The 9,876-nt window shown below is 42.8% G+C and overlaps 1 long non-coding RNA gene across 2 annotated transcripts; it reads right to left on the bottom strand.

Moving 5' to 3' along the window:
* Positions 1-320: 320 nt before the first annotated feature.
* On the bottom strand, positions 321-3,230 carry LOC107830793 (uncharacterized). 2 transcript variants are annotated; one of them, XR_001658226.2, is made up of 6 exons: positions 2,927-3,230; positions 2,556-2,588; positions 2,189-2,470; positions 1,914-2,018; positions 1,229-1,295; positions 321-579 (listed from the first exon to the last, which is right to left on the bottom strand). It is a non-coding gene; the product is annotated as an uncharacterized LOC107830793 (long non-coding RNA). The 2 variants fall into 2 exon arrangements; XR_001658223.2 differs by lacking the exon at positions 1,229-1,295 and having other exon boundaries at positions 2,927-3,228.
* Positions 3,231-9,876: the final 6,646 nt, after the last annotated feature.

Here is a 9,876-nt window from a genome sequence, read left to right as displayed (position 1 = left end):
ACTCCTCAATCTGTGTTTCTGGGAAGGTCGCCACTAAAGAAAGACTTTAGTAGCGAGTAAAGTCGCCACAAATTGTATCTATTGCAGCGATTTTGATCGCCACTGGTAGCCAAGGACTTTTAGTGGCGCTTCTTGTCGCCTCAAATACTAATTATGTCTAGCAACAAGGTATAGTCGCCACTAAAGCCATTTTTAAATAACTAACCAATGCTGTAGATTTCTTATGGTGACCTACTACTTTGTGAAATGAATATTTAGGTATATTTCTATCAATTGCCTACAAATACTAAAAGCATCAAATTCAACAAACACTAAAAATATTTCTCAACACAAATACTATAAATACTTTCATTATTGTATAGTCAATTAGCTAATACACTGCCCAATACTTTCTTGTTTATTGCCATTGTATGCATTTACACATGACAAAGGAAAAACAATACATTAAGTATCTTCATACTTTGAACTACTCCTTGGTCGATGTCTTATGACCCAAAATAAAAAGAAGAAAAAACTAAACATTAAATGTCTTCAAACTCCTTGATCATCGCCATTTGTGATTGTTCAGAAATCTTGTCCCTGTTATCAAGAGGAGAAAATACAAGATCAAAATCCAACAAAGAACAAAAATTCCAACAAGATAAATTATTTAGTTACATGGACACTACATTTATAAGTTAAACTAGATGATGCGTGCCCGTGCTGTGCACGGGCGTATGCCCCACTACACCAGAAGCATGACGAAGGGACAAACATTAAATATGAAATGTAACTATTAACTTATAAAACTGATAGGAGTACATTATATCTGTAACTAATCAAAAGATTTAAGAGAATACTTTTTTAATAATTCACTATTTACTATATTGTTGATAAATTGGTCAATATCCTATCATCTGCTTTCGCTAGACTGCAACCTTAATATTTCAACAAAATGGATCACATTAAGTATATGGTATATCTGGTTAGAAAATCAGCCATGGTCAATGGAAAAGTAAATAATTAGAAAAGATTATAATACTCTGAAGTTCAGCTACTAAGTTCTAACAACTCTATTATGCAAAAGTTGAACAAGAAAAAGAAGGGGTGAGAACATGGCAACTCTATTTTCAGTTTAACATCAGTCTTTTTCTACCTTGTTTTCAGAGTATATGATGAACATTAATCAGAGAAGCACACTACACCAGAAATCATTCACAGTAATGTGAGAACAAAGTGAGAAAATTACATGTTACAAGTTGTGTTCCTTCTTCCTCCTTAAGAAACTTTTATTTTCAAGAACCTTACTCATGCTTCTGCAACCATTATACTAATTTCAAGTAAATAGATAAAATGGTGAAGTAGCTTATTTTACAAATTCTAAGACGGGATACATAAGTTGAAAGGCAGCAGCAGCAACCCAGTATAATCCCACTAGTGGGGTCTGAGGAGGGTAGTGTGTACGCAGACCTTACCTCTACCCTGGGGTAGAGATGCTGTTTCCAATAGAAACTCGGCATCCTTCCCTCCAAGAACTCCCCACCTTGCTCTTGTGGTGACTCGAACTCACAACCTCTTGGTTGGAAGTGGAGGTTGCTTACCATCAGAGGAACCCCTCTTGTCTATTGTTACAAAAATAAAAAGGATAAAAACAAAGATGCATTTCTGCCTTCGATAACATTTGTTCAAAATAGGCCAGAATTGCGTATTGCCATTGGTACAGCATATGTTCTATGAGCTTGAAGCTAAGAAAATCTTAACGTCACACTAGTCTGAAACAAATGATCCCTAAAATAATTCTTAAGCACTGCCAAATATATAATTGAAAGAAAGTTTCTGAGCTTTCCAAATGACAGATAGTTGGGCACCTTTATCTAATTTACAATAAGCTACCAAAAGAAACTAAAGAGAATTAAAAAAGAATAGGATGATACCGATATCAAGAGGGTCATGAGTTTCAGTATCAATCTGAAATTTGACTTCAGCAGAAGCAAGTGTCAGCGCACCCCTATCAATGTGTCTTTGCCTCATTATCTTGGCTAACCCATTCAGCAGAAATAAGTTGAAAGGAAACGGAAAAAAAATTGCAGAACAATAAAAATTGCACAAATCCATAAAAATGAGAACAAGAAGTTCAATCAACCGAATCTAGCTGTCTAACTTTACATCAGAGAGCGAGAGATAAGGGAGAAGGATGAAAGATGCTCACAATCATTGCAAAACCTATGATTGCAATCCATCAGCGTCGTTTCCTCAGCAGGAAGTCTTCGAAGCAGATTTCACATGTTATTTCAGTTGAGGGCTCAGAGGCAGGATGCTGATCATCTTTCTCTTCAAGCGATACACCAGCTTCCACGTATAATTTTTCTTTCCCTCTATCAACAAACACTGCAAAGACCTTATCAACATCCCATAGATAATGAATAAGCAACGAACGTGTATGATGTCCCGTAAGCGAAAGCAAGTCTACCACTCTCTGCAGATCTTCTTTCTGCAAATGTATAGAACTTCTTCACATTTTTGAAACTAATAACAAATTGAAAAAAGAAGAAATTTGGTACAAAGATGAAGCTCACCTGTGCTGCTAAAAGGAACCCTTTCCTGATAACCTGCAAAAGCCGAAATGCTCATTTCTACAAATTAAATACATCGGAAAGTTTCTTAAAACTCAATATTCAAAAGGAACAAAATCCATCTTTAAAACTAAAAACCCAGGTAAATTCAACCTAAAAGAAGTTTTTTTTTTTTTGCACAATTACTGAATTCAAGATACCCAATATAATATCGAGCATGCAATCACAATAACAACACCAAAAGGTCTAGAATTTCAAAAAACAAAAACTTTCAGCTTACCTAGAGAAAGAGATAACTGAGATAGGACCGTCAAGATCGAGAATCGACAAAATATGGAAATAAAATTTCAAAACTTCGGTTTCGAACAGCTTACCCTCGCAATGATTTTCAAACTTCAAACTTTCCTCCTTCCTTCTTTAGCTTTAAACGACTGTCGGTTCCTCTAGATTTGCAAATGGGTCAGAAAAATTTGAGAGATAGAGTCACAATTTGTAATTAGGGCTTTTGAATCTCTACCATATGGTTCACATTTTATGATCTGAGTAGATAGATTTGAGGTTTTCGATCGGAGACAACATTGAGAATTTTACAAAGAAGGAAGGGAGCAAACAAGTGGTATTGCAGAAAAGAAATTGAGCAAAGAGACATTTGATATGTTTGAGGTCTTTTGATTAAGAAATTTCTTTTTTATTTACTCTTTTTAATTTTAATTACTCTATTAGTGGCGACTAAGTCGCTCCTAAATGTTCTTCTGCGGCGACTATTAATTGGTCGCTGCTAGATCTTTGGAGCCAAAATTTTGGTCTTACCGGGAAAGAAAAATTCAGCAATTAGTAGCGCATATTAGAGGCGCCTTAAATAAGTCGCTGTTAAAAGTTTATTTTCTGCAGCAACTTCTGAAGTCGCTCCTAAAAGTATAATATTTGTTGCAACACATCAAGTCGCCACTAAATGTTGCTACAAAAAGTCCTATTTCTTGTAGTGCGAACCTGCCGGTCTAGAATAGCTACCGGCTCCTCCTCATAAGATAAGTCCTTGTCCAACTGGAGAGTGCTGAAATCTAACACGTGGGATGGATCGCCGTGATATTTCCGGAGCATGGATACATGAAACACTGGATGCACGACTGATAAGCTCGGCGGCAATGCAAGTCTATAAGCCACCTCTCCCACTCAATCAAGAATATCAAACGGACCGATGAACCTAGGGCTAAGCTTTCCGTTCTTCCCAAATCTCATCACGCCCTTCATAGGTGACACTCGGAGCAATACCCGCTCTCCAACCATAAAAGCCACATCTCGAACCTTGCGGTCTATATAACTCTTTTGCCTGGACTGAACTGTACAAAGCCTATCCTGAATAATCCTAACCTTGTCCAAAGCCTCCTGAACCAGATCCGTACCCAACAATCGAGCCTCTCCCGGCTCAAACCATCCAACCGAAGATCGACACTGCCTACCATATAAAGCCTCATAAGGAGCCATCTGGATATTCGACTGGTAACTGTTGTTGTAGGCAAACTCTTATAAAGGCAAAAACTGATCCCACGAGCCTCCAAAGTCAATGACACAAGCTCGGAGGATATCCTCCAAAATCTGAATAGTCCGCTCAGACTGCCCGTCCGTCTGAGGATGAAAGGTTGTACTCAACTCAACTTGGGTGCCCAACTATCGCTGAACTGCTCTCTAGAAATGCGAGGTAAACTGCGTACCTCAGTCCGAAATGATAGATGCAGGCACATCATGAAGACGAACAATCTCCCGGATATAGATCTCAGCTAACCTCTCGGATGAATAAGAGGCTTCCACAGGAATGAAATGCGCTGACTTGGTCAGCCCATCAAAAATAACCCATACTGCGTCGAACTTCTTCCGAGTCTGCGGGAGTCCAGTAACGAAGTTCATAGTGATCCGCTCCCACTTCCACTCGGGAAGCTCAATCATCTGAAATAAACCACCAGGCCTCTAATGCTCGTACTTAAATTGCTGACAGTTCAAACACCGAGCTACATATGCAACGATATCCTTCTTCATTCTCCGCCACCAATAATGCTGCCGCAAATCCTGATACATCTTCGCGGCGCCCGGATGAATAGAGTACCGGGAGCTATGGGCCTCCTCTAAAATCAACTCTCGGAGCCCATCCACATTAGGTACACAAACTCGACCCTGCAATCTCAAAACTCCATCATCATCTAAGGTAACATGCTTGGCACCTCCGCGTTGCACCGTGTCTCTAAGGACACACAAATGGGGATCATCATACTGCCGATCACGGACACGCTCCAATAAAGAAGAACGAGCGACCGTGCAGGCCAATACACAACTAGGCTGAGAAACATCCAACCTCACATACTGATTGGCCAAAGCCTGAACGTCCAAAGCAAACGGTCTCTCACCGATTGAAATATAAGCAAGACTGCCCATACTGGCTGACTTCCTACTCAACGCATCGGCCACCACATTGGCCTTTCCCGGATGATACAAGATAGTGATATCATAATCTTTCAACAACTCCAACCACCTCATCTGTCTCAAATTCAACTCATTTTGCTTGAACAAATACTGAAGACTCTTGTGATCCGTGAACACCTCACATGCCACGCGATATATATAATGCCTCCAAATCTTTAATGCGTGAACAATGGCTGCCAACTCCAAGTCATGAACCGGATAGTTCTTCTCATGAATCTTTAACTGCCGCGAAGCATAGGCAATGACCTTGTCATCCTGCATCAACACTGCACCAAGCCCAATACGAGATGCATCACAATAAACTATATAAGGCCCTAAACTTGTGGGCAAAACCAACACCGGTGCCGTAGTCAAAGCAGTCTTGAGCTTCTGAAAGCTCGCCTCACACTCGTCCGACCATCTGAACTGGGCACCCTTCTGGGTCACCTGGTCATCGGGGCTGCGATAGATGATAACCCTCCACGAACCGACGGTAGTACCATACCAATCCCAAGAAACTCCGAATCTCTGTAGCTGATGCTGGTCTAGGCTAGTTCTTGACTGCCTCAATCTTCTTCGGATCAACTTGAATACCCTCTATTGATACAACATGAACCACAAATGCAACTAAACTCAACCAGAATTCATACTTCGAGAACTTAGCATATAACTGACTATCCCTCAAGGTCTGAAGAACCACTCTAAGATGCTGCTCGTGCTCCTCCCAGCTGCGGGAATATATCAAAATATCATTAATAAAGACTATCACGAACGAGTCTAAATAAGGCCTAAACACTCGGTTCATCAAATCCATAAAAGATGTTGCGGCATTGGTCAACCCAAATGACATGACCAGGAACTTATAATGCCCGTACCGAGTGCGAAAAACTGTCTTAGGGACATCGGATGCCCTAATCCTCAACTGATGGTAGCCAGATCTCAAATCAATCTTTGAAAACACCTTGGCACCCTGAAGCTGATCAAACAAATCATCGATCCTCGGCAATGGATACTTATTCTTGATTGTAACCTTGTTCAACTGCCGGTAATCAATACACATTCTCATCGATCTGTCCTTCTTCTTAACAAACAACACCGGCTCACCCCAAGGCGAAACACTAGGTCTAATGAAACCTTTCTCAAGCAAGCCTTGCATTTGTTCCTTTAACTCTTTCAACTCCGGGGGGGCCATACGATACGACAGGATAGAAATGGACTGAGTGCCCGGAGCCAAATCATTGCAAAAGTCAATATCCCTGTCAGGTGGCATACCCGGAAGGTCTGAAGGGAAAACATCAGGAAACTCTCGAACAACGGGCACAAAATCAATAGAAAGGACCTAAGCACTAGAATCACGAACATATGCCAAATATGCCAAACACCCCTTCTCGACCATACGTCAAGCCTTCACATACGAGATAACACTACGGGTAGAATGACCAGGAGTCCCTCTCCACTCTAAACGGGGGCAAATCCGGTAAGGCTAAGGTCACAGTCTTGGCATGACAGTCCAAGATAGCGTGGTAAGGTGATAACCAGTCCATCCCCAATATAACATCGATGGACGTGATCTACCAAAATCAAATCATCCACCGGTGTAGACACATAAACATGAATACTCAATGAATCACTAGGCATGACCAGATACGGTACAAAATAAGATGATACATATGAGTAGGTAGACCCTGGATCAAATAACACTGAAGCATCTCTATCATAAACCAGAATAGTACTTGTAATGATTGCATTTGAAGCCTCAGTCTCGGGCATGGCTGGAAGGGTGTAAATCGGGGCTGGGCCCCACCACCCTAAACTACCTCTCTGGCACAACCTGCTGTTGGCTGGCCTCTACCCCTGGCGGCCTGAGCTCCACCTCTAGTACCTCTACCTCCACCTCTAGCACCTCTACCCCCACCTCTAGCTGGCTGGGCGGGCTGTGGAACACCTGGTGCCTGTACCATAGCACGAGAACCCTGATGTTGAGAGCTACTCGGTGCTCGAGGGCAAAACCTGGCAATGTGACCCGGATCACCACACGTGTAACAAGCCCTCAGCTGCTAAGACTGCTGGCCCTGATGACCTGAATGACCACCCCAAAAACTCTGAAGCGGCGGTGCACTGATAGGAGCAGGTGGTGCACTGTAGGACTGCTGATCGGGATACTACATCTGGGGACCACGACCACCTGAAGTACCGTGAGAAACCTGGAGCGGTGACTGAAAGGGCCTAGGAGGATGGCCTCTACCATACGAATCTCGAACTTCGGATGAGGTAATACTAAATCGGCCTGAATGATGGGGCCTCTTGTCTGACCCATGACCGCCTCCCTATGACAGAAACATCTCAACTCTACGGGCCACATTGGCCGCCTCCTGAAAAGTAATCTCACTCCCAGCCTCTCTAGCCATCTGAAGATGAATCGGCTGAATAAGACCGTCAATAAACCTCTTTACCCTCTCTCTCTCGATGGGGAGTATGATGAGAGCATGGCAAACCAAATCGATGAACCTGGTCTCATACTGGGTAAGCGTCATGGAACCCTGCTGGAGGAGCTTAAACTGCCTCCGATAGGCCTCTCTCTAAGTAATGGGGAGAAACTTCTCCAGAAATAGCTGTGCAAACTACTCCCAAGTCAAGACTGGCGATCCGGCTGGTCTAGCCAAACAGAAATCCCTCTACCAAGTCTTGGCGGATCCAGACAAGCGAAATGTAGCAAAATCAACCCCATTGGTCTCAACAATACCCATGTTCCGGAGAACCTCGTGGCAGCTATCTAGATAATCCTAGGGATCCTCAGTAGATGCACCGCTGAAAGTGGTAGTGAAAAGCTTGGTGCATCTTTCTAGCCTCCACAAATAATCGGCAAACATAGCTGCTCTATCACCGGTCTGAGCTACCACACCCGACTATACTGCTCCAACTGGCTGAACCGCTAGGGTCTGAATATGAGGAGCTACCTGCTCTGAAGTGCGAGTAGCAGGAGTCTGAGCCCTCCTCCAATCTGAGAGACGACTGGTGCTACAGGAAGCAAGCCTGCTCGGGTGACACTCTCCATGAGGCCCACTAGTCGAACCAAAGCGTCTTGAAAAACTGGGGTAGCGATAAACCCCTATGGGACCTGAGCTGGGCCCACCGAAACCGCTGGGGCCAGAACCTCCTCATCAAAGTCGACCTGAGGCTCTGCCACTGGTGCTGCTGCTTGGGGCTGAGCTCTGCCCCTACCTCGGCCTCTAGCACGGCCTCGCCCTCGGTCCCTCGTGGGAGCTGCTGTTGGGGGCTCAGGCTGCTAAGCGGTGGAAGAGGAAGCACGTGTTCTCGCCATCTGCGAAAGAACAGAGTAGAAATTCAATTAGCATTGGGAAACAGAACCGCACGACAAGACAACACAAATGTGAAGTTTTTCCTAACTCTGTAGCCTATGGGGGATAAATACAAACATCTCCGTACCAATCCCTCAGACTCTACTAAGCTTGTCTATGAACTGTGAGACCCATGTAACCTAAAGCTCTGATACCAACTTGTCACGACACGGATTTCCCACCATTGGGAGTCGTGATGGCGCCTACTAATGGGAGCTGGGCAAGCCAAACCTTAACTACTTGCTACACTTTCATGTTGCTTCTTTTTAACGAACACAAGGCGATAATATGATAAAAGCGAAATTTTAAATAACATAAGCGGAAGTCAACAATTATATAACTTAAGGCTACGTCTATTACATCTTTTAAAACCTCAGGTACCCAAAACCCGATGTCACAGTGTCACAGACTGTCTAAGAGTTACTACAAACAAGGTCTGAAGAAATACATTATACTGTTTCTGAATAAAAGAAAATGCAATAAGAAATAGAGATAGAGGGAGACGCCAGGGCCTGCGGACGCCTGCAGGTCTACCTTGGGTCTCCGGGTGGACTGAAGGAATCACTCCAACTATTGTCCGAATGCTTCTCCTGGATCTACACACAGTGCAGAGTGTAGTATCAGCACAATCGACCCCATGTGCTGGTAAGTGTCTAGCCTAACCTTGGCGAAGTAGTGACGAGGCTAGGACCAGACTACCCAATTAAACTTGTGTAGTTCAAATGTATATACACCGGAAAAGAAATACAGAAAATAACCAGTCAATGTGGGAGGGAGAAACATGTTGTGGGGGAGATAACAGTTCCAAATAGAAAGCATCAAGTAAGGAAAGAAACAACATAACTCGAATATCAACAAAGAATCAGAAATCAACAATTTGCACAGCATCACCCTTCGTGCTTTTACTCTCGTCCTCTCCAAAGTAATTTTATAATAAAAGTATGCACGACATCACCCTTCGTGCTTTTACTCTCGTCCTCACCAAATCAATCATATAATAAAGATGTGTACGGTACCACCCTTCGTGCTTTTATTCTCTCTCCTCACCATATAATCAATGAAAATCGGTACGGAATGGTACATCGTACGACACGACATCACCCTTCGTGCTTTACACTTTTTCCTCACAATAGCAAACAATGCACGACATCACCCTTCGTGATTTAACACTCTTTCTCACCCAAACAACAATCACAAGCAAAGGGGCAAGGGAATAAACAAAACAGTAATAGAGATCCCGGCAAGGGAATAACAGTTAAACAATTAAATCCTGGCAAGGGAACAATAATCAATAATCTCAACATCCCGGCAAGGAAGATAATCAACAAAGCAACAATATCCCGGCAAGGGGACAATTTAACAACTCTTTCTTTTTCTTTCACTTTTATTTCATAACTCACTTTACCACTTGAGCCAATGCTCCAAAGGGTTCAATCATCTCATATACTTTCACAATTCATAATATAACTTGAGCCAATGCTCCTCGATGTTCAAAGGTTACAATTTCTTCC

Source organism: Nicotiana tabacum, chromosome 6 (genome assembly GCF_000715075.1).
Source record: "Nicotiana tabacum cultivar K326 chromosome 6, ASM71507v2, whole genome shotgun sequence".
NCBI lineage: Eukaryota > Viridiplantae > Streptophyta > Magnoliopsida > Solanales > Solanaceae > Nicotiana > Nicotiana tabacum.
Note: the sequence above shows the minus strand (reverse complement) of the source record. Positions and strands in the feature narration are given on the sequence as shown.